Here is a 12,399-nt window from a genome sequence, read left to right as displayed (position 1 = left end):
GTTTCTAGCATGTCAGACACATTCTCCATCCTCCTATGCTTCCCCAGTACATATCGGGCAGCCTTTCTTTGCACCTTTTCCAGTTTTTTAATATGACCTTCTTCATGAGGGTCCCATACAAGAGAAGCGTACTCTAAAATTGGTCTTACTAGGGTCTGATAAGCCTTCTCCTTGGTTGCTCTAACGCTCCCTTTGAGGTTGCTCATTACCCAATGAAGAGTTTTGAAAGCTTTCTTATAGATGTCCTCCACATTTAGCCCCCACCCTAAGTCCTTAGTTAAATATACACCTAAGTATTTGACAGTATCACTTCTAGGAATGACATTTTCTGAGAATTTATATTCCCTATTGTTTCCATTTACCTTATTGCTAAAAGTGATGGATTTGCATTTGCTAACATTAATATCCATCCCATTTTTTGTCAACCAATCCGCCATTTTATTAATGTCCCTTTGAAGTTTGTCACGGTCTCTGTCATTTTTGACTTTCCTGTAGATAATACAGTCGTCTGCAAAAAGTCTTATCTGAGAATTAATATTTATTGGGAGATCATTTATATATATTAAAAACAAGAGCGGGCCAAGTACGCTTCCTTGTGGGACTCCCGATTTTACCCTTGTTTTTTCAGTTTTATTTAATAAATGTAAAACTCCAATAGCCGTAAACAGCTTTAACGTAGTAGTTAAAAGAAACTGGGAACTTATTTAAGTGTTCTTCAGCTGCGTGAGAGATATGGTTCGCCCTCTTCGGCTGGTAAGTGGTTAGGGGGAGGGTGTTCGGTGGAATTCGTCGTAATAGCAGGGATTTTCGATAAGGAGAGTAGCTTGTGGGTGAGATACCACCAAATGTAATTTAATTACGTAGTGATCCAAGAATGAGCGATTCGCGCTCTCTGGCTTCTATTCAAGAGTGGAATGGCATTAAGCGTTTTACTGGTGTGTAAATATGGACGAAATAAGAAGAACTACGGTAACAATCATATTTCCAAGAAAATGTTAAATATTGACAAGCGCAAAAAAGTAAGCGAAAACTCATCCAAAAGCATGAAGAAGTATAATACATAATATTGGCTCTGTGTGTATGGTGGCTACGTGAGATTTTCTAGCTATTATTATTGTTGCTGACATTGAAAGCAAAAGACACACTCAGCTATTAAAATTATTCATAGTTTGTTTAAATCCGTTTAAAAATAAAACTGCGGCATCCGTGTGAAATAGCTCATCAAATGATCGCTGAAAGATAATCCTTCAAATAATTGATGCAATTTAAAGGAAGTAACTAACGTTTAGAGGAGTATGAGGCGCCTATGTTAAAAGCTGCTTAAAACATGAATCAGATGCGTTTGTTTAGGAATTCTGCTTTCTTCAATGTACTATAAAGGTACAATGCAAATAGATAAAGTTTAGTTTGACGTGTTTGAGTGAAATGTATATTTAATTGAAGTGTCTGCAAAAATGCTTAAGACAGCTGTTCAATGAGGGAGACGAAGGGACCCGGCGCTTGACTTGCCCGGGGCATCAGTCCCAGGCCCGATATCCCGTAAGAGGGAACTGGGGTTTGTGACCGACGGAAAGTTTTTCGTCGTGTAACAGACGAAGGTTTAAGTAGTTATTTTTTGATCATGCGCATAGATTGGCCATTTAGCGCTTCAATGAAATAACTTATCAATTAAATCAATATCATCAATAGCATTATTATTAGAACCAATTTCATATTTTGTCTAGATCATTCAAAATCACTTTATCTCGAATATTGCTGCAAATTAAATTTCGTAAGACAGTGCGTTATATGATAAAGTCAAAAAATCCGCCAAGACTGGGTTTAATTTTGAGTTCAGAGTTCATGTAGTATGATTGATGTGTACAGGGAACGAAATTTGCTCCTCCATTCTAGTGTCTTCAAGAAATTAACTGCATAATTCACAAAAATCATTTTATACTTATTATTATTATTGAGAGAAATTAATTGAATAACTTTTAGACCAGTCTTGCGCTACTTCATGCATGTTAAAACGGTAGATGTTGTCTAGTGTTAAGACATCATCGATCGCATCAAATATCTTCTTTTTATCAGTGAATGAAGCACCAGAGTGTCGATTAAAAATAAGATACCGTGTCAAGCGGTTAGAGAGTTTATCAAGGCGTGCTCGGTGCATTTCGCATTTCTGAACCCGAATAATTTATTGCTGAAGAAGTGGTTTTTATCTAAACACGAAATAATTGATGTCAGATTTCTAGCCGTGCATCTGATTGACTTGAAATTATATCAGATTTGTAGCCGTTTGTCAATGCGTAGTAACGTAGTGCACCTATACGCTAATATTTGTAGTTATGATTAATTTTAGGCATTAATATTCCCTTAGTCAGTAGATAATGCAAATATTAGGTAAAATTTAAAAAAAAGTCGGAAAGTGTAGTGACGAAAGTGTGAAGAAAACGTGCTATTTATCTTTAGTAAGGCCTCACATTGAGAATGCGGCAAGCGTTTGGGATCCTCTTCAAAAAATATTAATTCCAGAATTGAATAGGGTACTGAGAAAGGCCGCAAGGTTCGTGAAAAACTCGTTCCAAGGGACACAAAGCGTCTCATATTTATACGGAATCTGGGATGGGAACCTTTATATATGCGAAGACTCAGGGCTAGATTAAGCTTATTACAAAGATATTAAGCGTGCAGTTTTGCATCCGACAGTGGGGATATAATAAGACCCCCTCATTACATTGGCAAGGTCGACAATTGTAGCAAAATTAGAGAGTTAGATTGTCGAACTGATAGATTAAAGCCATAGTTTTTCCCTCACACTATTCGCGACTACAATAAAAAGGGGAACACATAAGAAAATAATAGGTACACACTTTCGAAAATAGGGGTTCGCAATCCATCCTCAGCGTCTAATGAATAAGTAATTCTACTCAATTGCATGCACTTTCACTAACTTCATGTGATTTGCTGTCAAAACTCTTCCCGCTTGACCGCATCAGAATTCTATTAAATAATCTGGTGCTCTTTACAGTATTGCTTCCTTTGCTTTGTCTGTTTTTAAGTTTCCCCTTCCATCCCTCGTCTCTCTCTGTGGGGGTAGCCTCCCGCTACCTGCAGCGTTGGGTCACAGTCCCTCCGTGTGTCCTTGGGGGTGGAGACCATTGCATATTGCATGTCCATTTGGTAGTGGAATTTCGCCTTCTTTCTTTTCAAATTCTAGCTTGAACGTTATTGGTTGAATTTTTACTGGATTCTTTAAGGTGCGTGTGTTTGTTAGTTGATACTATATGTATTGGCTTGCGTGTAAGTTGAAAGGGTTTTTGCATAAATGTATACGCCACTGTGGGTATAGGTTTGCATGGATGTACTGATTTAGCATGTGGATTTGTTCTCTTTTACGTGTTATGACCTAACACTCCCATTCACAGACCCTTGCGGCGGCTTGCAGGGTATTATGCAGATGTAGATTTAGAAATTACGTTAGATAAAAACCCAAGAATTGCATTAAACCATAGGAGAATTTATCAGAGCGACTTGATTCAATGCTCAGATCTGAAGTGAATTATTTATAGCTGACGAAGTGGCGTATATCTGATGAACGAAATAACTGATGAGCCAGTTTCCTGGTGTACTGATTACATAATCGATCCCTACGCTCATGTTTACGTTTCTGGTGATTTGAGATATTAATATTCCCTTAACCTTTCATGCTTAATATTTTCTATTCTGTCTCTAGGTAGGCGATGAAATTAGACCATTACGAATTTTCAGCATGTGGAAACTTCGGGTGAAAAAGGAAGTGTATTCTAAGCTCCCAATATCTCCACTTTCTCAAATAGTTGTGTCAGTGTGCACCCGTCCCCAAAATGAAAGAACAATAGAAAGAGACAGTCGGTAAACCAATTATCAGAAAATCCCTATTTGCCTTTTGCTTTGGCTTCCTATGGGTACGAGGGAACCTCTTGAAGCGCCAGAGTCTGGTTTTCCGTATTGATTCACAGATGGAAAAATTACTCCTATGGCTTCTGTGAGAGGTGAAAACATTATTTTCAAAATGAGCACGTGATTTCCACCGTCATATCGGAAACATGGTTCCAGGCCACCCTTTGTATATCATAGAAATCTTCCAAGGTGCTTCAGTATGAGGGTAGAATTTAAAAAAAATCTATACTAGTCTCTGGAAAACCCCCTAAGTTTTCAATGAGCATAACGAAACTTAATTAATTTACAACTCTATTCAATAATTGGTGCAAAGAAAAGATTATTTCTGCAATATGTATATTTATTTTAAATTCAATTGTGAAAATGATTTTTTGTACAAATATAATGCATTTTTATGATTTATTTTGGTTTGTCCACTGATATACGAAAGACATCTAAACTGTTGATTTTGCTTTTCAAATCTTGTCCATACACTTTAAAGCTTATAGCCGCTGTTAATTTTGAGACTAAATTGTCCCTTTTCAAACCATCTCATAATTCTAATAAGTAATGGCTTTCTCTCATGACGCATTTATTGAATATATTTTGTTAAAATTCCTCTTCAAGCAATTGAAGCTCTGATGAGGAAAAAGGTACTGATACTTTGTCGTAATGGCTCAATTGAGCTTTTTCAGTACCGTTCTCACCCAGCGGCCGGGCACACAACCATCAACACCACCGGTTGCAAGTTCTTCTTTCACTTATTTCAATTATTTCTTTTGGAGCCGAGTCCCTACACCAGGTGTAAATTTCATAAATTTTGCTCAGCCTTATAATTGGAAACTAATCCTTGAATAATGTATTTCTTATAAATAATTCGATATTGGGAAGATAAGAAGTTCTCGTGATTCATAGGAGTAAGTAAAATTCATAAATCGCCCAAAAGATAACTACTCGTATAATAGCTTGAACACCTTGTGATGATGTAGAAAGTTTTATATTCACGAAAGTTACCGAAAAATTCCTAGATCCTCATCGCAAAATTAAATCCGCGTCTCTTTGAACGAAAATATTCAAATGGACCTTAACTACGATGATTTCTTGGAATTTTTATTGACAACATAATCGAAAATGAGCACTTCTTTTTGTTTCTTCACCTGTTACCTGTTCCCGATTTGTCGTTATATGTCTTGCTATGTATTTTATCTCCTCTTCTTCTCACTATTATATCCCTCTTTCTTTCTACCCTTCCACACTATACGCCCTTCCCCTACCGCTCTATTACCTCCCCATTATTAACAGCAATCAAAAAATAGCATAGAATTTACATTTACCTGTTTTTCTTGAACGTCTGTGAACATCGTCCAGGGTAATCCGATACGGGATGAGTAGAGGAGAAAACATTCTCGAGTACAACCACTTTGTGTCTAATAAATTCCTCTACAACATTTCATAGAATGTAAATCTGCTAATTCTTTTTTATTGCAAATTTACTTTTTTGAAGAAATTAAATAGTACAAAGCACAATAGTCAAGAAAGACTCATTTTAACCCTTGACAAATCAAAAACGGAGAGTGCCGAGATACGCGTCGTCGGGAGTGGGGAAAGAAGTGTAAAGAGGCTTGGTGAGAGTGCGGAGATGGGGGAGGAAGGCAGGTTGGTCAGAGAAACGGAAGAAGTTCGAAGGAAGATAGTAAACAACTCTATCGAATAAAGACGCTTTCATGACTTGAAATGAACTCTCACGGCCAATTTTTGAATAATTTAATTCAACTGTATCGTTCGAGAAAGAAATGACGGAGCTGTGCTTGGAGGAAATATCTTTCTTTAGAAAACTTTCAAAATTCTATGAATTTCTTTGAGAATTTAGGGAACGAAATATTGGTGTTAGTGGATTGTTGTTGGTGGAATTTCGAAGAAGGTAGTGTAATTGGATTCAGGGTATACTGAGATGAACTAGGATGCTTGAGATGGTAATGGAGGGGAGGACGTTGGGAAACCAAGCTAGATAGAGGAAAGGAATAGGCATTTTAGATGGGACTAATGGAAATAGAAAGTATACGGAGCTAACAAACGAGGGATTTTAATGTGTAGCATGGGGTTTAGGAATAGTTTCAGTATTATCAGTTTGAGCTTAGAAGTGCAGTAGTGTGTAGTGCCAAGGTCCATCAAAAACCGACCCTTAGCCGGTAGACCTGTTACGAATAATAATAATAGTAAAATACCTACAGTAAACAAGGCTAGCCCAAATATTAGGGATTCTTCTGCTGGGGTTAAATACGGGATACTAATCGTCATATATGCGGCTACATAAATATCGTGTACTGGCAAAAAATAAAATAACACTCGTTAGATGAACGCCATAGCGAAAGAGCGCAAATGAAAGATAAGGGAAAAGGATTAGTATCAACCTGCCCTTACACATCAGTCTTGAAGGGTACAGCACTACCAAAAGAGATCAGTAAAACTGAAATAAAAGCTGATGATATGTTGCCGTAACTTATCTCGATGAATCAGAGATTTATATCATATTTATCTGCAAAATATCATACTCAATAGGAAATAAAGCTATAATCTGCTACTTAAAGGAATATCACAAAATTTAAAAGTATATGATCATTGTACACCTTAGCATTAATTACCATCATATACATATATATATATATATATATATATATATATATATATATATATATATATATATATATATATATATATATATATATATATACACGTGCTGCTTAGAATACCAATTAAAATAATTAGTTCTTTAACCGGGTAAATCTGATAGAATAGGAAATGAAAGCTCAACAGCAGATGAATCTGAATAGAGTATTGCCGTAATAATATTTCTTATAGTTAATATGGGTTCCCTTTTAAGTGCTTTATATTATTTCAAGGGTCGTAATTCAAATTATTTTAATGTACTTTGATTATCCTTGCAAGGCGGAATATTAAAAATTGGGGTAGTACTTAGGGTATGAGAAGTGACAACCTGCAGTAAGAAAATACAGCAATTTAGTGGACTATTGCTCTAGCTCAGGTGCTATCTGTTTTTGATTTATATTGCAATGAAACTTAAAATGTTTTGGCAAAGCAAAATCGCAGGGTTAGTATTTTAAGATATTATATGGGCGTAATTTTATTTAATTTCCATGGAAATGAGATTTCCATAGATTGGCAACTATAAGTTTGTGCAACTATTTGCATGAGCATAGTTTGTGCTTGTCCTCGTAAATAGATATAATTATCATGTTTGGACTTGTAATTCTCACTTTAATTCTGTGCCAAATGAGACCGTTGTCGAAAATCAGTTACTTAGTAGTTCCTTATCATATTTGCCCCAATTTGGCAAAAGTCCTTATCTTTTCCTGCTCTTCCCTCGTGGTCAAAAACGATGTAAATATAAGGTACTATGGGAATTAATCTGGGCCACCTATCTATCTGGAGCCTGACGTTTAAGACTTTTTTGTAATTTTCAAACTGCAGCAAGAACATTGAATATCGAATTTTGTAGCTTATATTTAAGCACTATGATTACTATTATCATACGGGCCGATACACTTAAAATCGTTAGTCTATCATGGACTCAAGACCTGCATAAAATTCGCAAAAACCGTGAATTCGGCGGTTAAATTAATTAAGTTGCCCAGGAAGATAATTCGAAGTAGTCAAAGACATTATAGTGCGTCTTTAAAGCGGCGAAAATCCGAAGTGCTTCCCTATGATTCGTGGATTAAACTTTATAAAAGGTTATTTGGAATAAATCTGCGGTGTAATCTGCCCTGTATTATCGTTTCGTTGATTTTTTCATAATCTACAGTCCATTTATAAACCAGTGGACAAAATTGAGCTGCATCCGGCGTAAACACTGGGCCATGTAAAACCATATGAGCACGATGAGAGCAAAAGGTCATGAATCGTACAAATGTTTTTGGAAAAATTTAAACTCCCTCTCCCTCGTTTGTTTTCCGCCACATAATATCGAACCCATATTTATATTGTGTGTTATTTACCACATTTGATGCTGAAGTTTATGTACCGTTGATTTGGTCGGTGAGAAAAATGGGAAATGTATCTCGTTATGAATGCTGCATCACCCCTCCCATTTTGGACTTGCGTATCGTATATTGCCTCTAAAAAGTGACATTATATAGAGGTACAGAAAAATTGGAAAACGGTGCATTTACAAAAGTATTTGACATAATTAGAACTAATTGTCGCATTAAGGATATTCAATGCAAATTTTTACTATAATTAAATTAAAAAATAAAGAAATGTGAGTTTTGCTTTGTTTTTTTCTTCCTCTCCCAGGATTCTCTTGTTGAACTGGGGTAAATATACGAACGATATGAAATTCAATTTCATATTTATCTCCTTCACGTTAATTGATAGATGCTTTCGTGATCTTTAGGTGAATCAAATTATTCTCCTAGATTTTACGCTGACAACATCATATCGTAAAAATACCGTAATTACTTGATGTTTGAGGAAATAATTTACTAGAACAAAAAATATTTTTGAACTAATCACATGAAGCGATTTCGTTTTCAGATAAATTTTTACTCCTTTCCTTCTTGAGATAATCGAGGGTAAAATTAGAGAAATTATAAATTTATGACCGATTTGAAATACTTAAACAGAAAATGTGGTCTGTCGCAGCGTCTTTGATTTGACATTGTCCCTCATCGCGCTTTAATTCATATCATTTCCACCCGGAAATTATGTGAATGAAAACATTTATGTGAAATGTTCTATTTTTGTGCCATTGCGAACACCACTTTTTCGTTTACGCACCCATGATTATCTCGAGATTGGGTTGATTTGCATCTAAGTCATGGGCGTTAAGTATGTTCCGCATATTGTCGAAATAAGAATATTTTGGATTAAGCTACTTCACGGGAAGTGAAATAAAATTTGGAATCTTCAGATCACTAAAGTCATCTTCCGTTGAACACGTAAGTATTCTCGTGTAGTTGCAGGTTTTCTCATACTCCTAAGCTCACTTCTCACTTTGGCTCAGAAGTTGTTAATGTTACCACTAGCTACATCTCGCCAACACTATCGCATTAAGCCACTGCTTGCAAACCTTTGTGTTCTGCTTTGTAGTTAATTGTTTTAATCTGATCGAATTGATATGGGATAAGAAAGTTCTTCAAGATTTTTCCATTTATATATCCTGGAGTGCAATATCAAAACAATTGTGTCAAAGATATCAGAAGATTAAACAATTCAAAATAAATGAAACAAGTATTTTACGACAGAAAATAAAATTAAGTTACCCATCTCTTCGTTTATGCTTCGGGTTTGTTTTATGAGACAATTCGCCTGAATACAGTTAGCCTAGGAGTTTGTTATAACCTATGGGAATCCAAATTTTATGGAAAAAAATCATTGATATCAATGAGAAAAGAGTGCTGTTGAAAAATAGTTGATGCAAATACTGGGAAACAACTGTCGATGAATAGCTGAAAAAAATCAAATTTTTGAGGCATTGAAGATTAACTAAGTTTAATTTTCGGAGCACATATTATTTTTTTAATATTTATTATTGTATTATTATGAATTAAGTATAGTTTAATGTTTTATGTCTCATCATGGTGTGATTTCGATTTTTTTTATAAGCAAAATGTCTTGATGAGCGTACGTAAAAAATCTTTCACAGCAGTTTATGATGCTCTTCTATGGAGATTAATTAGTTTTTAACGTATATCTAATCCTATTAATGTTACTATTTCATAGAATTGTATGGAAACTTATTTAAGATATATTACCAACGGTAATCAAAGCTTTTACGCTGAAAATGTTAATTATAAAAATAATAATGATAATATGTAAATGGCCAAACTTTTGATATGGATGGGCCAATTTTTCAGTCAAACTTCTATTTATTTTTATATTTGCAATAAAAAATTGACAACTTTTCAAGTACAATTCATCCAATTTTCTTAATTTTCATTCAAAAATAGTTTTTTCTGCTAAAATTATGATAATTCCACCGGGCATCATCGGTCATTTCACCCCGGAAATCCGTCACTAGTTGGCCTAATGCGACGAAGAAGCCTTAGAAAGTCTATCAAAGTCACGGTTTACGCTGTGATTTGATTATGGTTTATTGGATGTTAACGGTAGGAACAAAAAGTAACAGTGAGGGCATTGAAAACACATGTTGGCGGCACGCATGAAGTGACTGACTGAGCTATTGATTCAAATAATATATTACTGGCAAGATACGGTTAATTTTTAAACTTTTATAAAAACGCTATTTGAATATCTAAGTCGCAAAAAGTAAAAAAATGGTATTCTTATGTGTAGAATTTTCGTTCATTTTTATGTGATGTTTTGAAGAAGTGAAATTTGAAAATTCATCTAAATTCATTTATCTGAAAATACAGAAATGGAATTTATAAGTGATTTGAAACTGGGAAGACAATGAAATTGTATAATAAGCTTGCAATTCTTATCCAAAGTCGTTGCGAGTTACATAACCACATTCATACTTTATCTCTTATTTATACTTTATATTTATACTTTATCATACTCTATCGTTTTAAAGTTTTATTAATATCGTTAATAATTTTCACTTTTATTGGCAAATATTATTTTCAGCTATTTATCATTCATCCTCTCTGGATTAACTTCAAGACTCATCATACGTGTAATATTAAAAATGGAATACGTTCGAATGTATGTTGTATAGCAAAGTGGAAATAGTGATGTTGTTCCAAATATAACGTCAATTGGAAATTAAAATAATATTTCATTAAAATAAGAAGATAGCAGAGGATTGCAAATTTGATTTTATTTTTACCTATTGGTTATTGATTTGAAGGGGGTGAAAGTCTCGCATCTGCCGAAGGTGAAAACGAAAGCTTGCGACTCTGATCATTCAGTTGAAGATATTGGTTCAAAGTTTCCTCTTTCTCTCTCAACATATGCTCCTCTGTAATGAAACAGATGAACAATTTAAGATTTAAATGGCAAAGGAAACAATTTAAGAATTAAACATTTTTAAGTAGGAGAAAATTAATAGGTCAGCCTGTAAAAATTAAAAATGAGTTTATCAACACATTAATTATTTAAAAAAAATTTAATGGCAATTAACTTATGTGAATTATACAATTTTAGTAAATTCCATTAATTTAAATTAAGTAATTACAATAATGTAGGACTCCATTAATGATATGAAAGATAGTATTTGAACTCGGCATGAACTATTGCTTCTAAAGGTAACGATAATAAGCGACATTTTCAATTATACAGGAATCAGGACATCACCACAAATCAAGAAAAGACTTCGAAATATTTCTTTGTATTAAAAATATATTTGCTTACGATGAGTACATCTCACGTGCATCAAGTTTTCGAATGAATTTAAAAAATTCTTTTCTGTCATTACAATGCCCAGTATCGTCGAAGCGAAAAATTTAAACAGTTTACCCCATAAAATAACCATTATCCAAACAGAAATATGATTTCGCAATTGTGTTTTTCGCAACTCGAAAGAATATTTATCACCAACTGAAAACAAATCTCTAATATTCCTAGAATAATTTACATGACGTTAAAATATCAAGGCGCCGTACTATTCCAAGACACTTCGAGAAGCCCTGTGGGGTGTCAAAGGACTGAAATCACAGAGCAATCGAGCAATACTGGACGATCTGTCTCGAAAAATCCCCTTGCGCAAGATGGGTGGAAGTATTTAAAATAAATGAAATGCAAAAATAAAATTATTGAACGAAATGTACACCAAAAACGCAATTAAAACTGCCTTCAGGTGTCTCATGATCTATCTCCCGGCGTCAGAAGAGAATTTGACAAAAGGACCCTTTTTAAGGAACTTAATCGACACAGGGTTCGTTCTTTCGTGAATGTGGCATTTGAAAAGTGACCTTCTTCGGTGGGCAGCTCACCTCTCGTAACGGCCTCTACCTCAAAACGAGGAAAAAGCGTCCAAGTAGGTCCTCAGAGATTCCCGGGACTGTATGTCGGCTGACTGCGCCGTCGTGGGCCTCTGGACTAAGTGAAGACGCACGCGCCAACTTATCTTTATATACTAGATTACTACACTGAGGGCGGCGACCAAAAGCGATTAGGGGGTGCGACCACCTCTTTCCGCCTTTTTGTCTTCTGCCATGAAGTTGTGCAGTCACGGGGCGGGGCTTGTAGAGGGAAGGGATGGTGGAGGAGAGAGGGAGGTAGGGGAGGCCAGAAGGGTTGTTCCCTTCAGCGTGAAAGCGAAGTCGTGTGACTCAAGGGGAGGGACCTTTCAGAGAAATAACTGAGAAAGCAAACTGAGGTCTCACGAAAAGTTGGGACCAACAGGTACTTTCGGGTTCTGCTGTGACTTGTGTGCAGTTTGGAAGAATTTTCAAGAAAGTAGTGATGATGAGGAGCATTTTGGCATGCCTGAATTGTTTTCATTCATTCCCATACATAACTGTATCTATTCGTGAAGAGTATTACGGAACTACCAAATAAATTATTTTTAAG

General features: G+C 35.3%; 1 protein-coding gene across 2 annotated transcripts in view; it reads right to left on the bottom strand.

The window, feature by feature from the left end:
- The window catches only part of LOC139697584 (transient-receptor-potential-like protein), a 42,916-nt gene extending 30,972 nt beyond the window's left edge, over nt 1-11,944 (bottom strand). Inside the window, exons 1-2 of one of the 2 annotated variants that reach the window (XM_071596352.1) lie at nt 11,820-11,944; nt 10,715-10,846 (exon numbers count right to left, since the gene is read on the bottom strand). The gene's annotated coding sequence lies outside the window, so the exon portion shown is untranslated. The remainder of the gene's footprint in view (nt 1-10,714; nt 10,847-11,819) is intronic. The other variant, XM_071596353.1, reaches the window with a different exon arrangement.
- Nucleotides 11,945-12,399: the final 455 nt, after the last annotated feature.

This window comes from Hetaerina americana, unplaced genomic scaffold (assembly GCF_022747635.1).
Source record: "Hetaerina americana unplaced genomic scaffold, ioHetAmer1.1.p SCAF_8, whole genome shotgun sequence".
NCBI classification, from domain to species: domain Eukaryota; kingdom Metazoa; phylum Arthropoda; class Insecta; order Odonata; family Calopterygidae; genus Hetaerina; species Hetaerina americana.
Note: the sequence above shows the minus strand (reverse complement) of the source record. Positions and strands in the feature narration are given on the sequence as shown.